At 44.2% G+C, this 21,626-nt stretch overlaps 1 protein-coding gene across 4 annotated transcripts in view; it reads left to right on the top strand.

Moving 5' to 3' along the window:
- CDK6 (cyclin dependent kinase 6) overlaps positions 1-21,626 on the top strand; it is a 179,372-nt gene that overhangs the window by 53,075 nt on the left and 104,671 nt on the right. The window lies entirely within an intron of this gene.

The raw sequence follows: 21,626 nt of genomic DNA, 5'->3' as shown, positions 1-21,626 counted from the left end.
AAACCTAGAGGAAGCTCCTGGCTTCTGGCTTCGGATCGGAGCAGCACCGGCCATTGTGGTCACTTGGGGAAGGAATCATTGGACAGAAGTTCTTCCTCTCTTCTGACTTTGTAATAAAAATAAATAAATCTTTTTAAAAAAGTCAGTGTAGGTGTAGACCGAAAGGTGGATCCAGGGAGGGAGTAGCCACCGTGGCATGGCTCAAGAGGGCGAGGAGACAGCCCTGGAAGTGTTAGGAACTGAGGAGGAAACGTAGTGAGTGAGCCATCATAATTCGTACTCCTAAGCTTGCTGAAACCCAGATCTAAAATTCAGAAAGACATTAAATATTGACTTTAATCTTTCACTCAGTTCCTGGTAGTTTACATGATTTTCCATTTCCCCAATCAGAAACGCAAAAGGACGTAGCAGAAACTTCATGGAAAATCAGGGTCATCATCGTGACACCAGCATCCCCTGTGTGACGGGAGAGTGAGGCAACAGCCGGAACAGCTTGCTCTCTTTCTCTCATGCTCTCTCTCTCTCTTGCTCTCTCTCTCTCTTGCTCTCTCTCTCTCTTGCTCTCTCCTCACCTGTTCTGCTATGTCACTTTGCCTCTCAAACAAATAAGTAAATCTTAAAAACTAGAAAAAAAATTCATGGAAAATGAAGTTTAGAAGATAAACTTATTTTTATGTAGAAATGTTTAGAAATCCTTACCTGGTTATTTGATTGAATGCATTTTTCAACAACTTTTGAAGACCCCTCATACTTGGATTTCAAAAACTATTTTTAGGAAGGATGGGTAAGAAGTATCATTATGTTCATAAAATTGTATATGTGAAACACAGGAAATCTTTTCCCTTTATAGAAATAAATAAGCAAAACTTTGCAGCAAAATAAACTTATCTTTTAATTCCACTTTTCATGAACTGTTCGAAATATCTTGGTATAGTTTATTCTGATCTCTTTCATTGCAGGAGAAAACGTGGAATAACTAGGGAAAACCCCTTGCGGGGTGAAGGATTTAGGTAATCTAGATTTGAGTATTCTTCCAAAGAAAAATCCTTATGCAAATTTCCACCCTTTAGAAAAGCAAAGCTGCAAACACTAGGAAGGACAGAGCTATGCAAATTCTTAATATTCAAATAAGGCAATAATAGTTATTTAGTGGTTTGGCTTTTTCCTCATCAGGAAATACGGGTTTAAGAAAAAAAAAAGGTATCATTCTAAAGGTACCCTAGGACTGACTCACTAAAATAAATACTGACTCACAAAAGAGGCAAATAGCACTTTGAGTAAACTAATAGCAGTTAAGTTGGAATCTCTGTGGGAAACACTTCCTTACCTCAGGCTTTGGAACTGTTTCTACAGCCCCTTACAAAGTGACAGGAGTGTGTGCCCACCTTCACTCCACAGAGCAGGGAGCCGACTGACGCTCTGCAGAGAGGAGGGACCGTCCTTCCCTGGGCCCTGTGGGGTTCAAGCTCCCTGGCTGAGGATCTGCTAAATGTCAGTGTGCCTGAGGCTTCGCCCTTCTCTCTCTCCCTACACTGGCTGCTCTTTCAGGCCGGATTTTGTCATTGAGTGTGTGTCAATCTGCAGCCCAGCCTCTTCCTCACGTACCCGATGGTGGTATCCACCCAGCTATTTGACATCTCCTCACCAAAATGTTGGCTGACAATCCTTCCCCCAGCTCAGCCCTTTGCACATCTACCCCGCTACTTGAACCCCACAGATGAACATGGCTTCTTCGCTGTCCATCATAGCCTTCCTCCATTCATCAGTAAGTGTTTTGAAGGTTTTACCTGTAGTCATCACAAGTTTTAAGTGTCTCTCCTGCAAACGGCCAACCTGTCAACCAAACCTACATTGTTGACCCGTGTGGACCATCCTCAATGAAAGTTAGCAGCCCTGGTTTCCTATGAAACCCAAAGTCCTGTATGATGTTATACTGCCCTCCTGACTTGCCACTCTGACCTGCCCCAACTGCTACCCATACCCAGGCCACTGCCTGTTGGGTATCCTGGCTTGGTTTCCATGCTTCCAGCTTGGTGAGCATGTTTCCTCTTCCTTCTGTTGAGCGGAATCTGTACCCACCAGCTTGTCCTTCTCTAGCCACCTCAGTACGGTTTATCACATTAGACCACAGTAGCCTACTTGAATCTTCTAAACAGTACACAGTTGAAAGGATTTTAAAAACAGAACAAAACAACATTGTTGTTGGCTTCCCAAGTAGAAAGGAAGAGACTGAAACTCGGGGTCTTGCATTTTCTGCAGGGCCACCCCACTGCTTGGCATGTGGAGCACCTCGCCCAGCATGTTCCTAACTGCACCGTACACTGGCCTTCTGAATTAACTCTACAAGTGTTCTCATCAGAATTCTCATTCTGCAGATGAGGAAGCAGAGCTTTTAAGGACATTGGGATTAAAGGAAAACAGGCTGAGTTGTAGGTCACATTTCAGCACATCTGCTTGGCTCTTGTACATATGGGGAAGACACCAGAAATACCCACAGTGTAGCTATGTGTTTGCTTCATTGACTGAGTTTAGATAGCATCTAAAACCAGTAACTTATCCCTAGAATGCTGGCAATACTGACTTTACTAAATTCCAGAAGTAGTTCTCAAGGTTGTACTCAGCGAAATATATTTTATACTGAAGTCTAGGGAAGGGGTTGATTAAAGCTGTGAGCCTTTGATCCCACTCTTGTTTCTTAGGGATATGTATTTAAATGATAGTTAAGTAGTTGTAAATTTAAAAAAAATGTAACATGACTTTCCATAAACCCACTGCAAAGCTCTTTCTATCCCTAACTGTGAGAAAGATCTGCTGCTTACTAGTTCATTCCACAAATGACTATAATGGCCAAAACTAAGCTGATCAGAAGCTAGGAGCCAGGAGTTTCCTCTAGGTCTCCCACACGGATGCAGGGTGCCAAGGCATTGGACCGTCTCCTTCTGCTTTCCCAGACTACAAACAGGAAGCTGGTTGGAAAGTGGCGCAGCCAGGACAAGAACTGGTACCCATATGGGATCCTGATGCTTGGAAGCAGAGGATTAGCCAGTCGAACCATTGCACTGGGCCCAAGGGATGCACTGATTTTATATGGAATTCCACAGTTTAAAAATTGCCACTTAACTAAAAATGTGCAGTGTGCTAAAAATGTGCAGTGTTGTCTCTGCTAAGGATGACATTAGTGATAGGCACATGGAGAAGATACCCAATCAGTTTATCTAAGATAGAATTCTACTATTCCTAACCAAGCAGAATGATCAGTCCTTTCATTATGATAAAAAAAAAAAAAAGGAGTCACTGGTTCCAATGAATATTTATAGAATGAATAAAAATTTTTTCATAAAAAAGTGTAACAAAGCCTTGCAGACTCATCCTGCCAGTCATGAGGCTCTTGTCTCCAGCATATAAATGTTGTTGCAGTTAGTATTGTTCTGTTCTTGCTCATTCCCACTGTCCCCCTCTAAAAACACAATTCTCTGAAATAGCCGCTGGCATGGTAACATTTGCAAGCCACAACTTGCAACATTAACATCCTGCATCAGAGTGCCAGTTCAGGTCCGGCCTCCTCAGGTTCTGATCCAGCCTGCTGCTCGTATGCCTGGCTTCCACCTGGACCATCTTGCTATGTGGCTGTTTAGGGAATATCTCTTTATCTCTCTGTCTCTGACACCCTCTCGCCCCTTCTGTGTCTCTGTCAGTCTGTATTTCAAGTAAATAAGATTTAAAAATTCTATATAATGAGTGATCCCAGTGGCAAGTGAAATGAGGAGTGTTTGGCCTGATGAGGACTCATATTTAAATCGGGAACTTCTGGCTAAGCATGCTTGCACTGTGAAATCTTAGGAGGTTAAAATAATAATATTAATAATGATAATAATTTCTTGGATATTAGAAATCACCAAACACAACTCTAATCTCTGAAGACCTTGGCAACTACCATGTGAAAACTAACTTAGAAACTACATGAAACCCGGCAGATTTTGCTGCACAAGTGAGTTAGCATCCAGGAAACGACTGACGAAGGCTTAGGTAAACAGATGCTGTGCTTCTCCCCAGTGTGGTCAGTGAGTCATCCAGCATCTCCGCCAGCTGGGGCGCTCGTGTAAATGACAAGGCTGTCCTAAGTGACCTCCCACCAGCTAAGGTAACCTCAGAGAGGAGTTCTGATAAGTACCCTCTGGTGTTGCTAGTACGCACTACAACTCTTCTGCATTTTACTGTCTACACCCCTTTGGTATGGAAAACGTCTCCCTCAACATGCTGAGCTGACCGTACCTCGGGTTTTTGCTTCCCTGTACAATGGGTAGCCCCATTCAGACAGAGAGCTCTGATCTAACATGATCTGCATATGTAACACTTGCTCAAAAAAAAAAAAAAACCAATAAAGTTCAGTCTCTTAAGACGTCCTGTTGAAAACAGCGGGTCACCAATTAGGGAGGTGAATTAAAGAGAAGATGTGTAGGAATATGTGAATTCCAGTTACAGATTCTGAAGCCTTCCAGAAATCTGTCATTTTGGGGGGGAAAAGAAAGGAGTCCATCATGAGTTGACCTTTGAGAAATGCTTTTTGTTTCACGTGCACTAATGTTTTCACAGTTCCCTGTGGTCCGAAATTAGTCAACCATTACCAGACATGCAAGTGTAATTGGTCGGAATTCCTGTCCCTGTTTTACAGGTGAGGAACCAAAACCACATGACATTTCAGTGGATCTTGGTCTCGGGCTTTGCTGCTGACAGGAGAGTGACCCAACATGGTTCTCTCTCTAAGGCTCACTTATTAGAAATCATGGATGCTCAGAATTTAATTTGCCTCTTACTGTGATCTAATACCTTTAATAGATAATCAGTAGGTAGCTTTGTCGGTTTTTATATTTATCATTGTTCATGACTGTCCCTGGCCTAATTTGTCAATTTTCCTTTATTGTACAAAACCAAAGAAAGTATTTCTCAATCCACTGAGGTATGCTGGCAGCACTTGTGAACTGGACAGCTAAAATACAATGGCGCTAAGACTGAGGCATGAGAACAGCCATGGGATGGTTCATTATTTGTGATTGTGTTTGAGAACTGCAGCCTTACAGAAGAGATCTGCCTTGAGCATTCAGGTACCAATTGGTCTGGAAGTGGTCACCCTCCATGTATGATGCTCAGTGAAGATGGTTAACCTGAAAGGAACACTTATTTCAGTGCTGTGTCATTTGTTAATATTCAGATGTGATACACTAAGCTTTACCACCACATGTAGTTGAAATGTTTTGCTGGGCCCGAGAAGACCATAAGACCATCAGTGAGGGACCTGGGTCCCTCCCTCTACCACAGTGTTCCAGGTCTGGAGGGTGGGCTGCAAGCAGAGGGCAAAATAGGTTGGCGATCACAGGAGGATTGAGTGAATGAGTCACGGGAAGAACTGGGAGGGAAATACAGGTGCTGGGGTCAACAAAGGTGTTGTTTTTGAAGGATGTGAACTGTTGTGTCACTCACTCTTGATTTCCATTACGATCTTTGATTACAGCAGCGTATCTCAAGCTTCCAGTCTCTTAGTCTTCCAACCAGGTGTCAAAGATATGTTGACTTTTGCCTTAGGTAACAAAACTGTGTGTACCTAAATAAGCAACACAAGGGCATGACTAATTGTTTAGAATTTGTGTGAGGTACCTATCATGTATTCTAAATGTCACCCCTCTACTAACAGACTGTGGTGGGAGCCTCATTTTTGTGTAAGACCTTGATAAAAGCACTTGGGAGTTTAGACAAAAGCAAAATAGAAATTACATTAGGGTGAATGAAGAAAGGGCTATATCTCAGGAGAGGTTTGCGAGGCCTCACATCCAAGAGAAGAGCTTTCTACTCTATTTCAACTCTACCATCACTCTCACCACCACAGTGTCACAGAACTTTTTTACTTCATTGATCACCAAGTTCCATAATTAACATATGGTTTGTATTGATTTCTCAGGTTTCAAAGTAAAATAAATTGAGCTTTCTTCCACATTTAGAATATAGTCTTTTTTTTAAAAAAAAAAAAAAAGGAACTCTAAACAAAGACACACATTATTTGTAAGTTGGAGAGCAGCTGCCAGCGAACAGAAAGTTAGTAATGGAGTCAGGGGTGAAAGAATGGAGATCCTGTTCAGAGGTGACCCTTTGTACAGCAGGAAGTTCTCCTTAGAAAAGAGACAGCTGAGTTTGCTTGTAAATTTTGCTCGGAACAGGCCTGACTGGGTAGCACTTCGTGCTGCTTAAGGGACTGAAGGCAGCATTTATAGCTTGGAGTACAAAGCAAATGTCCTCCTTTAGAATTTGTCCAATGTCTAAATACTCTACAATTTGAAAAGGTGTATATGTACATATATATGTATGAGAGGGCTATTGCTAATTTTTAATGGATTGAGATGTATATATATATAAAATGTATCTATATAAACACAATAATATATCAGCAAATTTTTATCAGATCTGGAAGTAGAGTTTCCAGGCATAAAACAGAAGATGTCACAAAATAAACAATCTATACATTAAATAACCAAAATTTAAAATTTGAAATACTACTAAGTAAAACTTAAAAGCAAATGATAAAATATGCTCAAGAAGGATGTCAACATTTTTAATACCTTTAATATATAAAGCTTTCACCAATCAAGAGTTATCTAATTTAGATGTGGACAAAAAGCATAGACAAACATACACATATTTGTGGGCTTTTCTGAAAGATCACTGAAAATGCTTGCTATTACAACCACATGGATTTCAAAAAAATCTGCATCAAAATAAACATGTAAAATCAGTTTATGTATTTATTTGAAACGCAGAGAGGTGGAGACAAAGGCGCAGAGATCTCCCATTGGCTGATTCACTCCTCAGATGCCTTTGGAGGCAGAACTGGTCCAGGCCACAGCCAGGAACCAGAAAGTCAATATGGGTCTTCAGTGTGGGCGACAGGCCTTGAGATGTTGCCTGATGGCTCCGAACGTGTGCATCAGCAGGAAACGGAAAGAAGCAATGGCACCTCCCTGCATCTAAGCGTTTTGGCATGTGATATAGGCGTTTTAACTCTAACACCTCATCCTCATGCCAGCTCTCAGTTTACCTTTTGACTCCATTTTTTCATGAACTTTTTCAAGTGCAGTCATACAAAGAGTAGCAGGAAGATGTGTTGAAGAGATGTTTACTTTCATAAATAATAAGTGCACATAAAATGCACTATGACAAGAGGACTAAAGACACTGAAAATTCATTTAACAGAATACAAAGCTTAGAATTTTGAAGAATAATTGCCTGAACAATGGTAAGGGCCGTGTGTGTGTGTATGTATAAACAATCTCAGAAGGAAATACATTTCTTATACACATATTTAAAAACTAGCTGAAAATATACTAAGATACCATAGTGTATATGTAGTTGGAGGCTCAGGTATCAAGAGTTTGTATTAATGGTCTAAAATGAAAATATTCCACTTGATGTGTTAGACCATATGAAGTCATCCACAGTGGACTGCCCTTCACAAAAGCAGGTGCTTTGTAGGTTTCAAGCTTGTAGTATCATGTCGGAGAGGGTGATGTTCCTACTTCTGTGTCTTGTAGAAACCTAGCCTGGGAATGAACAAGAGAATCATTTCCTTTGCTCTTAGGCTGTGTGGTAGGAGGGACTTTGTAACTGATTTGTGTGCATTAAAAGCCTTCAGTGCATATTTATTGATGACGTCAGAAATATTTAAGGAGCAGAAAGCGTGGTTGATGTATTTTCTAATAAGACTGACACCATTGCTCTTACCTCTGTTTTCTCACTAGCATGTTACCATTGACGTGGATAATGCACCTGATGATAAATGAAAGCAGTTGCTGGCACCTAGCAAACTTTTTTAATGTCTGCATATACAATAGAGTTATCAGCTTGTCTTTACTTACAGGGATAAATATTTCCTTAACCGTGTGTGCTCTCAGAATTTTTGTTTACTTCAACTCACGGTGGGTGTTGAACCTCACAGAGAAGATGCTACATCCTTCCCATGCTGCAGTGCCTGGGCGGGATGCCCACGTCTGACTCCTGACAGCTTCCTGCTGACAGGGATCCCGGGAGGCAGTGGTGGGAACTCCCACCGTCCCCAGGGGAGGCCTGGATCACACTCCCAGCTCCGGCCCTGGCCCCACCCCACCTCTTGGGAACATTGGAGGAATTTACCAGTGAATGAGCACGAGTGTGCTCTATGTCTCCCTTTCTCCTACGCCTCTAGTAGTAAAAGACGATTCCCTAACAGTTGCAGAGTATTTGCACAAATAATTTGTCCAGAGGTGTTTGTTTCATTCAGCACCTGCTCAAAGATAAGGAATTAAGAATGTGGCATTGGTTTAATGAAAGAGCATCAGCTATCTCCAGCTTTTCTTGACATACATGTGTGTGTCCAATAATGACCGATCCACTCAAGGACAGTTGGGTTTCTTCCAAAGTAAAAGGAAGAAAAAGGGGAAGATGGTGCTAGGGAACTTGAATATATGTTACGTCTATTTTAAGCTTCCCTTCCCCTCCCCCACTTTAAAGCCTGTTGTCTTTTCCCTGTTGTGGCTTTTTGGGAATAGGATAATGAAAAATAGACCCACGTGGCATATATTCACTGCACAATGCCCGAGAGGACACATCACTTAAAGAAAGATCTGCGTTAGTGGCGCCCCTGTTGGATTTAGAAAACAGCCCCCTCCAGATGCGTTCGGAGGAGCTCTGTCTCCAGCTGAATCAGCTCTTTCATGGCTGCAGGGCTGCCCTGTGAGCCCATATGCAATCAAGGCATGAACTGCAAGGCAGCAGGCAGCAGACCCCGAGAATAACCTTGAGCTGGGCTACAGGAGGACCCTCTCTTACCAGGACAGAAACCACTGAGCTTGCTCTGCACCACCCAAAATAGTGTAGTCCTAGCCGCCGGTGATTGATGACCGTGTTGCTGGAGGAAATGGACTGGAAAATCGTGGCCTTGTGTTGTACTTGCCACAGGAAAGCCGTAACAGAGATCTCTATTCTTCTTGTTCTGATAAGAGGCCCAGCGAGCCATCAGGAAGAGCTGTGCAACCTGGAGGCATGTTGTCTCCAGCTGTTTGCAGGGCTGCCTGGATGGTACACGTGGTCACCACCAACCCAGACTCAACACGTGGACAAGCCATACTGTGTGTTCACCCACTACTGTATGACATTAGATCTGAGAGTGGGGTTTTTGGACAAGTGCAGATTAGCCCCTATTAGCCTAATAGCAGGTACTTTTTAAAAGCTTTCATGAAATTCCCTATGTAGGATTCTGTTAGTTTTTCTGCACATTTTGAATCACATATGTGCAGTCTGGAAAGAGGAAGGAGGCCAGAGATGTTAATAGCTGCAGCCAAATTCATCAAAGACAGTAAAGTCTTCACTAGTGAGAGGCCACGTGGGATGTGCCCATCAGTTCAGTCCTGCAGCTTCCCACCAGCAAGATGATCGCCTTGGTGGTGTGTGGAGTGTGTTCCCAACCCCCATGGCAGACCTCTTGACCCCCCAAGCCACTGGGCTGGGCTGCAGAGCAGCCCCACACCCTGTGGCCATCACACTTGAAGCCAGAGGGAATATGAGATTCTGCTCACACACACCTTTCATATTTCCGGCAGGATCAGTTCTGAGAGATTGCAGATCAGAATCCCCTTAATTAACATGTAAGAAAATGTATGAAGTCGAATGGACTCCTGTTTATTAAGGGTCCTAGGCATCTTTGAGCATCATTTGGACTGGAGTGTTTGAACTTCTATTACAGTATTACTTTACAATCAGGAAAGGTAGATCCTATAAGACTTCATTGGCAGTGAACATTAAAAATGGCTCAGATTGGCAGGCCAGGCCGCTGCCTGCAGTGCCAACATCCCACACAGACTTCTCAAGATGTGAGAAGGCACATGTTGCAGAGGCTGGGGCAGATCCTCCCTCTCCCCCTCCTGAGGGTGGAGGGTGTTTCAGGGGGTTGAGCTGTAGCTCCTTTGTGTGTGCTTGTGTGTGTGTTTGTATGTGCAACAAAAACTGAAAGAGATGCTCGTGCCTAGAATTTCTAAGCAGGGCAGCCCCACAGTGGGGAGCTGGAGGCGAGAGGTCCCTATGTTTTGGAAGGGACTGCTGGAAAGACCCTCCTGGGAGAGTCTTCCAGAGCCAGGCTTGTCTTTGGCAGGAATGGGGGGTCCCATCCTGACTTAGACCTTAGGTGGCCTTGGATGAGGTGTGCTGCTGATTCTGCCAGTGCTGTAGAGACTGGAGTCCTCCAATTTGCCACTCAGGAAAATAAACCAGCACATTAACTCCCAGCAAATGGCACCTCCTTGGTTTGAATTGGTCTGTAAAGCATTTTCCTCCTGGTTTGTGCGCACCACATTGTTTGAGCTCCTCTCATCACTGACCAGCTGGCTTGTTGGTGAATAGAGCTGTGGGCCCCTCGCCATGTTTCATGTGAGGTCTTGGCTGGGTGGCAGACAGGCAGCCTGTAGCCAGTGTCAGCAATTCAGGAGGAATTGGCACAGCGGTGTCCCCATTAATTTCTGCTTGTCACATACTGTCATGCAAGTTACACCAGGGAGGAAATGACCGTTAAAAAAAAAAAAGAAGGTACCCTTGTGGCATTGGGCACCCCCCCCCCCACGTTCCCTGAGGTTGGATACAATTAGCTAGCTCCACACAGACAGCTGTAGGCAAAGGACCTGAGGGAGGCCCCCATTGCACAGTGTCTTTCCTGTTAGCAAGGAGTGTCAGCTAGCAGCATGTGTCATATTTTAACCCTTCAAAGGGCTCAGTAAATGAAGGGGCGGCTGTGGTGCCGTGCTCTGCCGATCGTTATCATCCTAATGCCTTGGGAAATGAGCTCAGGGCTTCAGGTTTTTGTGCTTTTGCCGGGAGCACTGGGTGAGGCAGCAAATGATGCTCTTTCATCATGGGTAATTTACTGCCACGGCGAAGGGGTAGGCAGCAAGAAACCCCTCCTGGGCTCCAGCTGAAGTGGTCCAAACTGGCAGGCTCCACACAGCTCCTGGGTCCAGGGATTCCTCCTACCGACCCACGCCATCAGCACTTGTTCAGCCCTTGTTGCCCATGAACCACAGAGGCCCCGGGCAGGAGCTTTGGCTAGCAGGGATCCCTCCCTAGCAGAGGAGGAAAGTGATGCAAGAGAAAGAGGCTGGTAGAGACACAGAGGCTTCCAGAGGCCTGCAGTTTAGTTCCTGTAGGGATGAGCGTGATGAAACTGCCGTGAGCCCACTGGAGTGAAGCGCATGCTGGCATGTGGCGTGGGCATGTCTGCAGTTGAGCCCAGTGGAGTGAGGCAGTGCTGGCATGTAGTGTGGGCATGCCCGCAGTTGCTGATCGTCAAAGGGAGGCCTGGAGGAGGTGGTCCCGCATGAAGTCGCAGTGCGCTAATCCTAGAGGCAGGTTAGACAGCAAAGAGGCCGCAAAGAGTTCTCAGCCTATTTTAGCCTAGCATGCAGTATTGGCTTCGGCATAGTGTGCTTGGAGCTCGTTGTTCTGAAAACACGGCACTGTGTGTGGGGACTTGGAAAGGACAGTTCTAAGGCTGACCTGAGATGTCCCCTGTTGTCCACCTTGGACACAGGTCACACGTTGGAGGGAATAACCATACTTGAATTTTAACTCACTGAGAAAGATTCAGACACCTTTAAAATAATTGAAGAGGCTGGCACTGTGGCACTGCAGGTGATGCTGTCGCCTGTGACACCAGCATCCCAGATGAGCACAAATTCATGTCTGGCCGTACCATCTGTGAACCTTCTGGGAAAGCAGCAGAAGATGGTCCACGTGATTGAGCCCCCCTGCCACCCATAGGGGAGACACAGTGGAAGTTCATCGCTTCAGCATCTCTGTTGTGGTCATTTGAGGAATGAACCAGCAAGAGAGCTCTCTTAATTACTTCCATACCTCACTCCCAGTGAGGAACAGAGGCAACTACTGGGAAGAACACAGCCTGACCCTCTTCCATACAGAAGAGGTGTTAGAATCACTGAGTGTACAGGGATGGTGATGGTAAATGGAAGTGCTGTTTTGATTGTTCGGTGTCGTCTGACATGCCCATCCTACGGATTAAGACATGGAAGCTCAGGGTTAGGGAATTCTCTAAACTCTCACAGTGAAGCAGAGGAAGACCTCACATCTCCATCAGAGCCAACCCAAGCAGCAGCCCAGGGGACCTCCTCCTGTCTTGCTGCCCCCAGGAACTGAGAGAAGACCACAGAGCTAGCACAGAAACAAACAGGCCACATCACTTCCCACCATGACCCTGGTGGAGCAATAGATGCTATTTCTTTTTCTGTTCAAAATTTCTATTTGTTTGAAAGGCAGAGTTACAGAGAGAGAAGAGATGAATCTTCTTTCTTCTGGTTCATTCCCCAGGAGGCCATAGGAGCTGGGACGGACCAAGCCAAAGCCAGGAGTCAGGAGCTTCATCCGATCTCCCTTCTGGGTGCAGGGGCCCAAGGACTTGGGTCATCTGTTGCAGCCTTCTCAGGTGCATCAGCAGGAAGCCAGTTCAGAAGTGGGCAGCCAAGACTCGAAGCAGCACCTGTATGGCAATGCCAGCATTGCAGGTGGCAGTCCAACCCATCATGCCATAGTACCCGCCCCGAGATGCCATTTCTAAAGATGATCTTTTATGTCTAGTTTTAAGAATACGTAGTAGTATATAGATCTGGCAGAATTAGATACTGATAATCTCTTGGCTGCTAAATCCCAATGAATGAGCGAAGTGCGTAAGATGTGAGCCCCTGCAGACAGGAGCTCAGTGCCTCTTCGTAAGGCATCCGCTTGGCTCCTCGGGCCAGCCATCAGTGATTCCACTGCTACTCAGGCTGTCGAGCTCTGGCTTGAGGGCACTCTGCTCAGTTTAGGTGAATATTGAGTTGTGTAGTTTAACTCAGAAATGTCATGGTTCTCTGCTCAGAATTTAATTTATTCACTATAAAGTAGTTTTTAAATTTCAGCTAAGTGGAAGACTACAGAGAAACCAATTATTCTTAAAATAGCATTGTGTCCTCAGAACTGTTTTTGCAGCCTTGATTTCAGGATCTGTGCTACCATGTCGGGCTCACTTAGCTGGAGAATGAGGTGACTAGAATAATGCTAGATGCCTGGGAACAGGAATAGCAGAGAAAATACCAGCTCGGTGAATGATGATCAGCCAGTTAGACACAGAGCATTGGCTGGAATGCCATGGGAAGGCCCCGATCATTACTAACTGCTGTGGTATTTAGAATAACAGCATTGGGCACGATCCATTGCTCTGGTAGCCACGTGGCCATATGTAATTCCATAACAATTCTCTGAGCTTTGGTGCTAATTAATAGTTTCTGCATCTTGTAAAAATGGCATATTTCATCAAAAAGCACTTGTGCTCGAACATGCCAACTAAGAACCCAGAGGCCTTCGCTAACCTTCATTGAGATTATGATTGGGCTGATTTCTCATGGGAAAAGGTAGTTTCTCATTTTAGATCCTGAAGTTTCCACAGGCCTGGGTGCAGCGTTTCATTTCACTCCTAGCACTAATGACTCACTGCATTCTTTAGCCTAGAACTTATCTGCTGTTTATCCTCTGAATTCTGTGTCGTGTAGACACAAGCCTGCTGAATCAATACACATGACCATTTTCATCCACAGTGGGAAACTTCAGGTCCTGTCCTGCTGTGTGCCAAGTCTAAGGAAAATGAGGACTTCCTATATATACGTTTGTGTCTTGATTGTATCTGGATTTTTCAGAAGTTTAAATTCTAAGGAGACTTCTGGGAGCCTCTTTGTATTCAGTTGGGAAGCTGCTGTGTCCTGATTCTGCATTTGGAGGCAGCTGGCCTGAGTAGCTAATTAATGACTTGCCCAAGTTCACACAAGCAAAGAGCCAGGAGCTAGATTGTGACTCTTGCACAATCCATCAGGCTGTTTTCATCTAAATCACCATAGTAGAATTAAACATAATTTATATATCTTTGTCAGTGCTCATTAATGAGTAAGGCCTACTTACATAAATGTTCTAGCATTTCCATGCCCTCTGGGTCACTGAAGTAATTTAATTTTATAATTTTAATTATTATTAAGCCTTTAAGTGTATAAAATAAATTCAGAAATGAAATGGAGACAGATTCATTAAATTTTATTGCTATTAAGCCCCATGGTGTCAATGTTAGGATTCAGAAATAACTTTTTACTAGGTATCGGCTGTGCATTTTGTATTGGTTTTTGTTTAACACCTCTAAAATTATATTGAGAGTTTAGAAGAGTTGCTTTGCACCCATTCAGGAAAGGGGACACTATGCTTCTACTGAGTTGCAGCCCCATTTGTTTATGAGAGGGGAACAGAATTGCCTTGATGATTACAGCTGTTCTATTTCCTCCTGTGTGTGCTTGTTGTTGCCATATTGTTGTCATGGTGGAGGTGCATATCAGCATATTGGAATACTCTCCAGTTAACTTCTTTTTAGTGAAAAGATTCTGCCTCAAATTCTGGAAGAATGACATACACAGCTGTGAATTAAAACACAGCTTCAAGACTAAATTTTATCCTGAACGCCGCTCTCCTCAAGACATGAGTGATAATCTAGCTTTGACATTAGATACGTCCTTGCCTTAACAATTCTTCATATATTTTCTTATGTGACCTTGTTTTGTTTTTGAGGATAACACAGGAAAGTTGTGGGACCATTACAAACAGAATTTCAGTGTGTTGAGGACTTTCTGTTGCCTCGTTCTTCCGTGCAACTCAGCAGGCACTCGTGGAGCTTGTAGAGTGTTTTGTAGATAGCAGAATCTGTCAGTTTCCTCTCCGAAAAGCAGAAATGTCTCCCAGGCTGTCATTTCTGCCATTTCCCTCCAGGAAATGTGTCCCGCAGGGTGGTTCAGCTGGTCCCCCAGTGCTGCCTCAAATGCAGGGATGGTCTAATGAGCCATTGTAAACTCTCCCATTAAATCCATTTTCTCTTTCACTTCGTTTAGGCCAGGTAAAATTTTCCACTGTGAAAGCTGGATTTAAAACCACAGAAAGGCTTGTAAAAACCAGTTCAGATGCACTTGAAATCTACCTTGCAAATAAAGAACAAGACAGATGTTTGCAACCAGTGTGTTCCAGTTGTTCCATCAGGTCCCCAGAAATAGTCCTGCCTTCCAGCCTGAAGGGAACTTGCTGCTTTGTTTCACTCTCGTTCAGCAAGGTCTTGGTGCCATAAATTTTGATCACTGGCACTCTGCATCTCTTATTGAATGTGTAGATTCAGTCCATTCTCATTTTGCTGTGTTTTTGTAATTCGCTAAATGTCATACAGACCCAAGACAAAGTGAAATCCTGATCATTTGGGCAGGTTTTTATGGTGACAGCTACAAATTGGAAATGTGGACAAAACAAGGCTTGCAGGCATCATTTACATACAAATCCCGGAAAGTATGCAGTGTTTAGAGTTGGAAGACATGTTGGCATTCGTAGTCCTGCCTCCCCACATCCACCTGAGCAAGTGAGTGCTAGGCTGAAGGTCTTGAACCGTCACGCACTTGGCACCAATTCTGAGCCTGTCACCCAGGCCTAGTCTGTCCCAGTCCCATGGGCTTTCCAAAGGTCAGGGTATGGGTTTGTTCCTATTTGTACAGAACTGTTTCCTCTAATAAATACCTTTACTTAAATATCTTTTTATGGCATGACTGTTGCTGTACTTAACTTACACGTTCTTAAAATTACTCTTATTCTTACTGACTTAACCCAGGAATCAACAATACTTGTCTTCACTAGAACTCTCATTCTTCACATTTTATTCTCAATCCTACATCGACTTCCTTTGCCTTACAAAGGACTGCGATGATTCCTCTCTACCTGTTTCATTTTAGTAGCACTTGGGCCTCATCAGAGTTCTTGGCCTTTGCAGTTACTTCTCTTGGAGCTTCGCAATATGGGACCAGAGTGAGTGAGCTTTGTGTTACAGTGGTCAGGTGCTATTTGGGAAGCCATATTGCCATGTTGGAATGCTGGGATCAGGTTCCGCCTCTTGGTCCTATTTCTGTCTCTTCATCCTATCCGGCATTCCTGCTCATGCACCTGGGAGGTAGTGAATAACGGCCCCAGTGCTTGGGTCCCTGCTTCCTCCTGGGGAGACCTGGACAGTTTCCGGCTCTCTGCAGCAGCTATCTGGAGAGTTCCAGCAGATGGAAATCTCTCCTGTTTCTGCCTCTTTTGGCCACTCTGCTTTTCAAATAAAGTTTTAAACCCCCCTCTTGTAAAAAAAAAAATACATATATATTTATAGCAGTGATCAAACTGAAAGAATTAAAAGGAATGGTTCATTTTCTCGAGTCCAGTGGCCTGACAGTATAAAAGATGACAGTCATTCGCTTGTGTTCATTCTGGTTTCAGACATAAAGACCCATGTGGTCACAGTACAAGCCCAGTGAACTGCAACACCAGTGGCTGGCTAGTGTGTCTGTGAATGATACCACGTGGCTTCGGCATAGAAGCCTTGATAATTCCCAAGGTCCCTGGAACGTTCTCCCCAGAAGGCACTTCTCTTTGGTTCGGACTTGTGTTGATTATAAAACGTCTTTTTTTTTTTTTTTTTGTATTTCCTTCCACCTGTTGCTGATGAAGTAACAGTTGCTTTCTGAGTTGCAGTTAAAAAAAAAACTTGATTCTCTGGGAACTCAAATCCTATAAGCTTTCATCTGTAATTCTCTAAGTATAGAACACACTAAATGCTATTGTAAGCTTAGGGAATTGATTTCAAGAATTTTCCATTGTGTAATGAAACACTTAAAAAGTGAAAACCCTGGGAATTGTCTAGTATATTTCACATCTGTGCCTTTTCCTTCCCTTCTTAATGCAGTATATTTTCCTGATGGCAGCTGGCCAAATTGAAATGCTAATTTTAAAAGATTCTAATATTTGATGTATTTAAAATGCACCAGCTTTTTTTATTGGTGTGCCTTAAATGGAAACAAGAAAGTTTATCCAGGAAAGATATACAGTTTTATACTTAATATATTCTGCAGGCTTTTGTGCAGACTATCCAGCCTGCTGTGCTATATAATATGAACATATCTTCAAACACAGTTTACATGGATAGTTTAAGATTGGGGTAGGGAAAATCAAATACAGAGAGAAATAGCCACCATATAAGGGAATCCATGACAACTGCCAAGTGAGAGTTAGAAATGGAAAGTGCCGCAGAATCTCACTTTCATGATAAGTGACAGATTGAAAAAAAAAAAAGATTTCTTTGAGAGAGTTATATAAAAGAGAGAGAGACAGAGAAATCTTCCATGTGCTAGTTCACTCCTTAGACGGCCACAACAGCTGAGTCTGGGTGAAATCAAAGCCAGGAGCTAGGAGGTTCTGGTTCTTGCGGGAGCTTCTCCTGTATGGGTGGTAAGAGCCCAAGCACTTGGCTCACCTTTGGCTGCCTCTCCCAGGCCACTGTCAAGGAGCTGGATTGAAGGAAGAGCAGCCAAGACTCAAACCAGCCCCTGTGTGGGATGCTGCCATCACAGGCAGCAATTTATCCACTACTGCCACAATGCCAGCCTCAAAAGTGACTTTTGTAGGATCTTAAGGATGTTATTCTGAGATCTAAGTGACAACAGGTCACAAAAACAGAGGCTGGAGGTCCTCCTCCAGGTTTGCCAGTTGACAACTTGGGGAGACGCCTTGAATAGGTTGGGGACAACCAGAGAGAGGAGGATAGGAAACCGTTTAACAGAGAGCAGTGGACTGCAGCGTGATGGTGTCACAAACCAGCTGTGGGGAGAAGAACGGCCTGGGCATAGTGGCAGCTGTTGAGCAGGCGGTGGGCCCTAAACCTATGGGGTTCAGGGCAACTGCTCTGATTACAGTGTGCTCGTGTGAGAGGTGAGGGGGTCAAGCGCAGGATGGCCACAGCAGCGGTGATGATGTTGGAAACCAACGAAAGCTAATAGAGACTTGCTGGATTTGCTGGCACTCAGTGTCCCAAGTCTAGGAGAGGAGAGCTAGGTAAGTAGCCATGTCGATCTGGAGGAGAAGATGCTTACATTGCTTATAGTCTTGTTGGATTTAGCCTGGATTAGAAAATTAGATCTGAGGACACCACAAGAATCCATGGCTGCCACTGCTGAGCCCCCGGGGTCAGCTTTGAGGGATCCAGGAGGGGAGCCGAAGTCCTGGCCGAGGAAGATGTTCCACTGTTCAAGAGGGAGGGGAGGGATTGTATAAAAGAGATCCACACAGCCAAGTGGATTGTGGAGTCGGGGTGTTAAGAGATTGTGGGTCTGGTGCTGTAGTCTAGCGGCTAAAGTCCTCACCTTACAAGTGCGGGGATCCCATATGAGCCCCAGTTCTAATCCCCGCAGTCCCGCTTCCCATCCAGCTCGCTGCTTGTGGCCTAGGAAAGCAGTCGAGGACAGCCCAGAGCCTTGGGACCCTGCACCCATGTAGAAGACCTAGAAGAAGCTCTAGGCTCCTGGCTTCGGCTCAGCTCAGCTCCAGCCGTTGCAGCCACTTGGGGAGGGAATCAGCAGATCTTTCTGTCTCTGCCTCTCCTCCTCTCTGTATATCTGACTTTGCAATAAAAATAAATAAATCTTTTTTAAAAAAGAGATTTTGTGCATATAGAAAGATAACTGATTAATAAATACAAAAAGTTGTCCAAATCTTGCAGTAATCCAAGAAGTGAGAAGTAGTGTCTCTTGGTCAATTGGAGCAAGCAAGGACCAAGTTTGGTAATGTCATGTATTGGTGAGACTCTTGAGAAAGGGATAGTGTTATGTAGTGTTGGTGGGAGCACAGATAGGTACTACATTTGGTCTGCCATCTAGCAGTACCTAAAATGCATGCTTTCACGGACTGTCTTATTAGAGAAATCCTGGTATAAGTGCAAACAGAGGTGTGAATCAAAGTTGCCTATGGTGTTAATTCTGTTGGGAAAAGTGGAAGGAACCAGTTTTCATCAGTAGGAGGGATGCTGAACCAACTGTGACATGGTATGGAATTCTCTAATGATGGCTTAAGAGAGTAATATAAGCATGGAAGAAGTGGAGGCACCGTGTTGCATGGCAGGAAAGAACCAGTTTCAGGAATAGTAGTGCAGTCTGGTTCTGTGGATGTGAAGTGTATATATCTCACACAGTCCACAGAACCAAATATAGCAGCAAGCTCACAGTGGAAGTTAACTCTTCAGAAGAAACCAGAGTAATAGTAGTTGGTAAGTTTGCTACATTTAGACAAATTATAAAACTGCAGTGTCCAATTAATTGAATTTTTCACATAAGTTTTAAAAATGTAATGTCAGTCTGTTCTATGCGATATTTTGAACATGCTTACACTAAAGTATTATTTGTTGTTTGTCTGAAAGTAAATTTTAGTGGAGCGGCTGTTGTTATTAAACTGCTGGTTACAATTCTAGCATCCCACCTGGGCACCAGTTCGTGTCCTGCTCCCTGCTAATGTGTGTGGGAAAGTGGAGGTCGACGAGGTGAAGCTCCTGGCTGTGGCTTGGCCTCGCACTGGCTGTTGCAGCCATCTGGGGAATAAACCATCACATGAGAGGTCACGCTTCTCTCTCTTCCTCTGTCTCTCTTTCAAAATAAATAATTTTGTTTTAAAAAATTGTGTTTTTCAAGGTTTCTGGGTACTAACATCAACTTATGGCTGGTAAAAGAGGTTTGTATGTATGTGTCTGTACCGTGTGTTATTTTTAATTGAAGATTTCAGAATTCAAGAAAGTGAATCTTACCTATAATTCTGCCACTTGAAACACTTCACACAAAAAAGCAGAAATCTCTTCCTTTAGTTTCTCTGTGTCACACTCACCAGCAGACGGTGTAGCTGTGTCCCTTCCAGGCAGTTTTCTATGTGTCTAGGCTAGGATTATCAGATGTAACAAATAAAATAAGAACATCTACTTACATTTCATTTCAGAGAAATACCAAGTCATTTTTTGCATAAATATGTCCCACATATTACATAGAACCCACTAAAGCTAACAAATTTGTTTACTGTTTATCTGAAATTTAAGTTTTTTGAATACTGTTTATTGGAAAGGCAAAGAGATCTTCCATCCATTGGTTCACTCCACAAATTCCTGCAATTTTTTTTCTGTGCCAGGCTGAAGCCGGGAGTCTGGCACTTCGTCTGGGTTCCCTATGTGGATACAGGATCCCAAGCAATTGAGCCGTCTTCCATTGCTTTACCAAGTGCATTAGCAAGGTCTTGGATCAAAAGTGGAGCAGCCAGGGCTCAGACCAGCCTTCATATGGGATGCCAACATCATCACAGGTAGTGGCGAGTTGATGCCAGGCCAGGACAAGACCCGGCTTCCTTCCAGGGAGTGGACTTGGAAGTGAGGCTCCCAGCTCCTCAGCCTCCCTTCCTCCACTGCCAGATCCATAAGACCCTTTTAGCACCTGCCGCAAGAACTGGCACGTGGCACAAAGCTGGGCTGAGTGTCAGTGAGTGGTTTTGCTCGGTGAATTAAGTGATCTATGTAAAGTACCCCAAGAAAACCCATGTGCCTAGGATGCTGCTTTATTTATCTCACCCCACCCCACTGACAATTGCTTTTGTAATATCAAGAGGATCTAATCTGGGGAGAAAGATGTCACAGTTACAGTAGAGGATAAATTCTGTACCAGGACTGTGTTCGGAACTCTAGGATTATAGAAGTGGAGAACCAGGGTTAGCCTGTGAATGTGAAGAGAATGGTCTGGGATTTGGCCAAGACTTCTTTTCCTCTGGAGGGCAACCCAGAAGGAGCCAAACAGATGCGATGTATGTGTTAGGGTGCTGGAGGAGCTTCCCAGGGAAGGCGAACAGCACTGCGAAAGGGTAGAGCTGAGGTAGCACCTGTCCCCACCAGGGAGAGGGAACTGGAACCAGAGGTAGACAGACCTTGAGCATTCATATGCTTAGTGTGATAAGCTAAGGATTGCCAGGAGCAGAAGAGGACTTTGGTGCAAATCAGACTTATATTTATAAAGGTGTGTTTTATAAAGGTGTGTTGGCACCGTAAAGAAAAGGTTAACGACGTGTAATGCTCGAAGTAAGAATCACCTATGTTGGAATCACTGTCATGGTGCTCCAGGAAAGTTACCGGTGATGACAGGGCCAAAAAAAAGGCTTATTTCCCTAGTAACTGGGAGACTAGTTACTGCAGTGTGGATCATGAATATGCCTTGTGTTTAGATTGGGCAGAGAGGACTCTAACAAACCTGTTAGATTTCTGAGTCATCGTTTGGGTGACTGGTAATAAGAAATATAGGCTGAAGTGCAGGGTTTGATGGGGCTGAAGAAGTGTTGTCATTTGGGAACAGATTGAGATGACCGTGGGATAGTTTGGAAAACACTGCAAGAGTCCTTGAAACCTGGTGCACATGGAACTTGAGAGAGCAGGCCAAGTGTCATGAGTGAAGAAGCATCAGAATGTGAGCAGCTGTGGCAGCCTTGGCAAGTGAGAGAAGAAGAGGCGGGGCAGGATTGAGAATGCCATAGGCCTTGGGAAGCATCTGTGTAGAAGCAGGGAGACAGAGAAGCCAGAGAGACAGCCAGTGTTTGTGGAAGGCATTGAGGACAGCAGAATAGTGGTTTACCCAGAACAGATGCCCTGCAAACCAGGAGTGAGTAAACAGGAGGAC

The sequence above is a fragment of the Ochotona curzoniae genome, unplaced genomic scaffold, assembly GCF_017591425.1.
Source record: "Ochotona curzoniae isolate NIBS_2020 unplaced genomic scaffold, NIBS_Ocur_1.0 scaffold_3835, whole genome shotgun sequence".
NCBI classification, from domain to species: Eukaryota; Metazoa; Chordata; class Mammalia; order Lagomorpha; family Ochotonidae; genus Ochotona; species Ochotona curzoniae.
The sequence above is the reverse complement of the archived record's forward strand: the minus strand, read 5'-3'. Positions and strand labels throughout refer to the sequence as shown.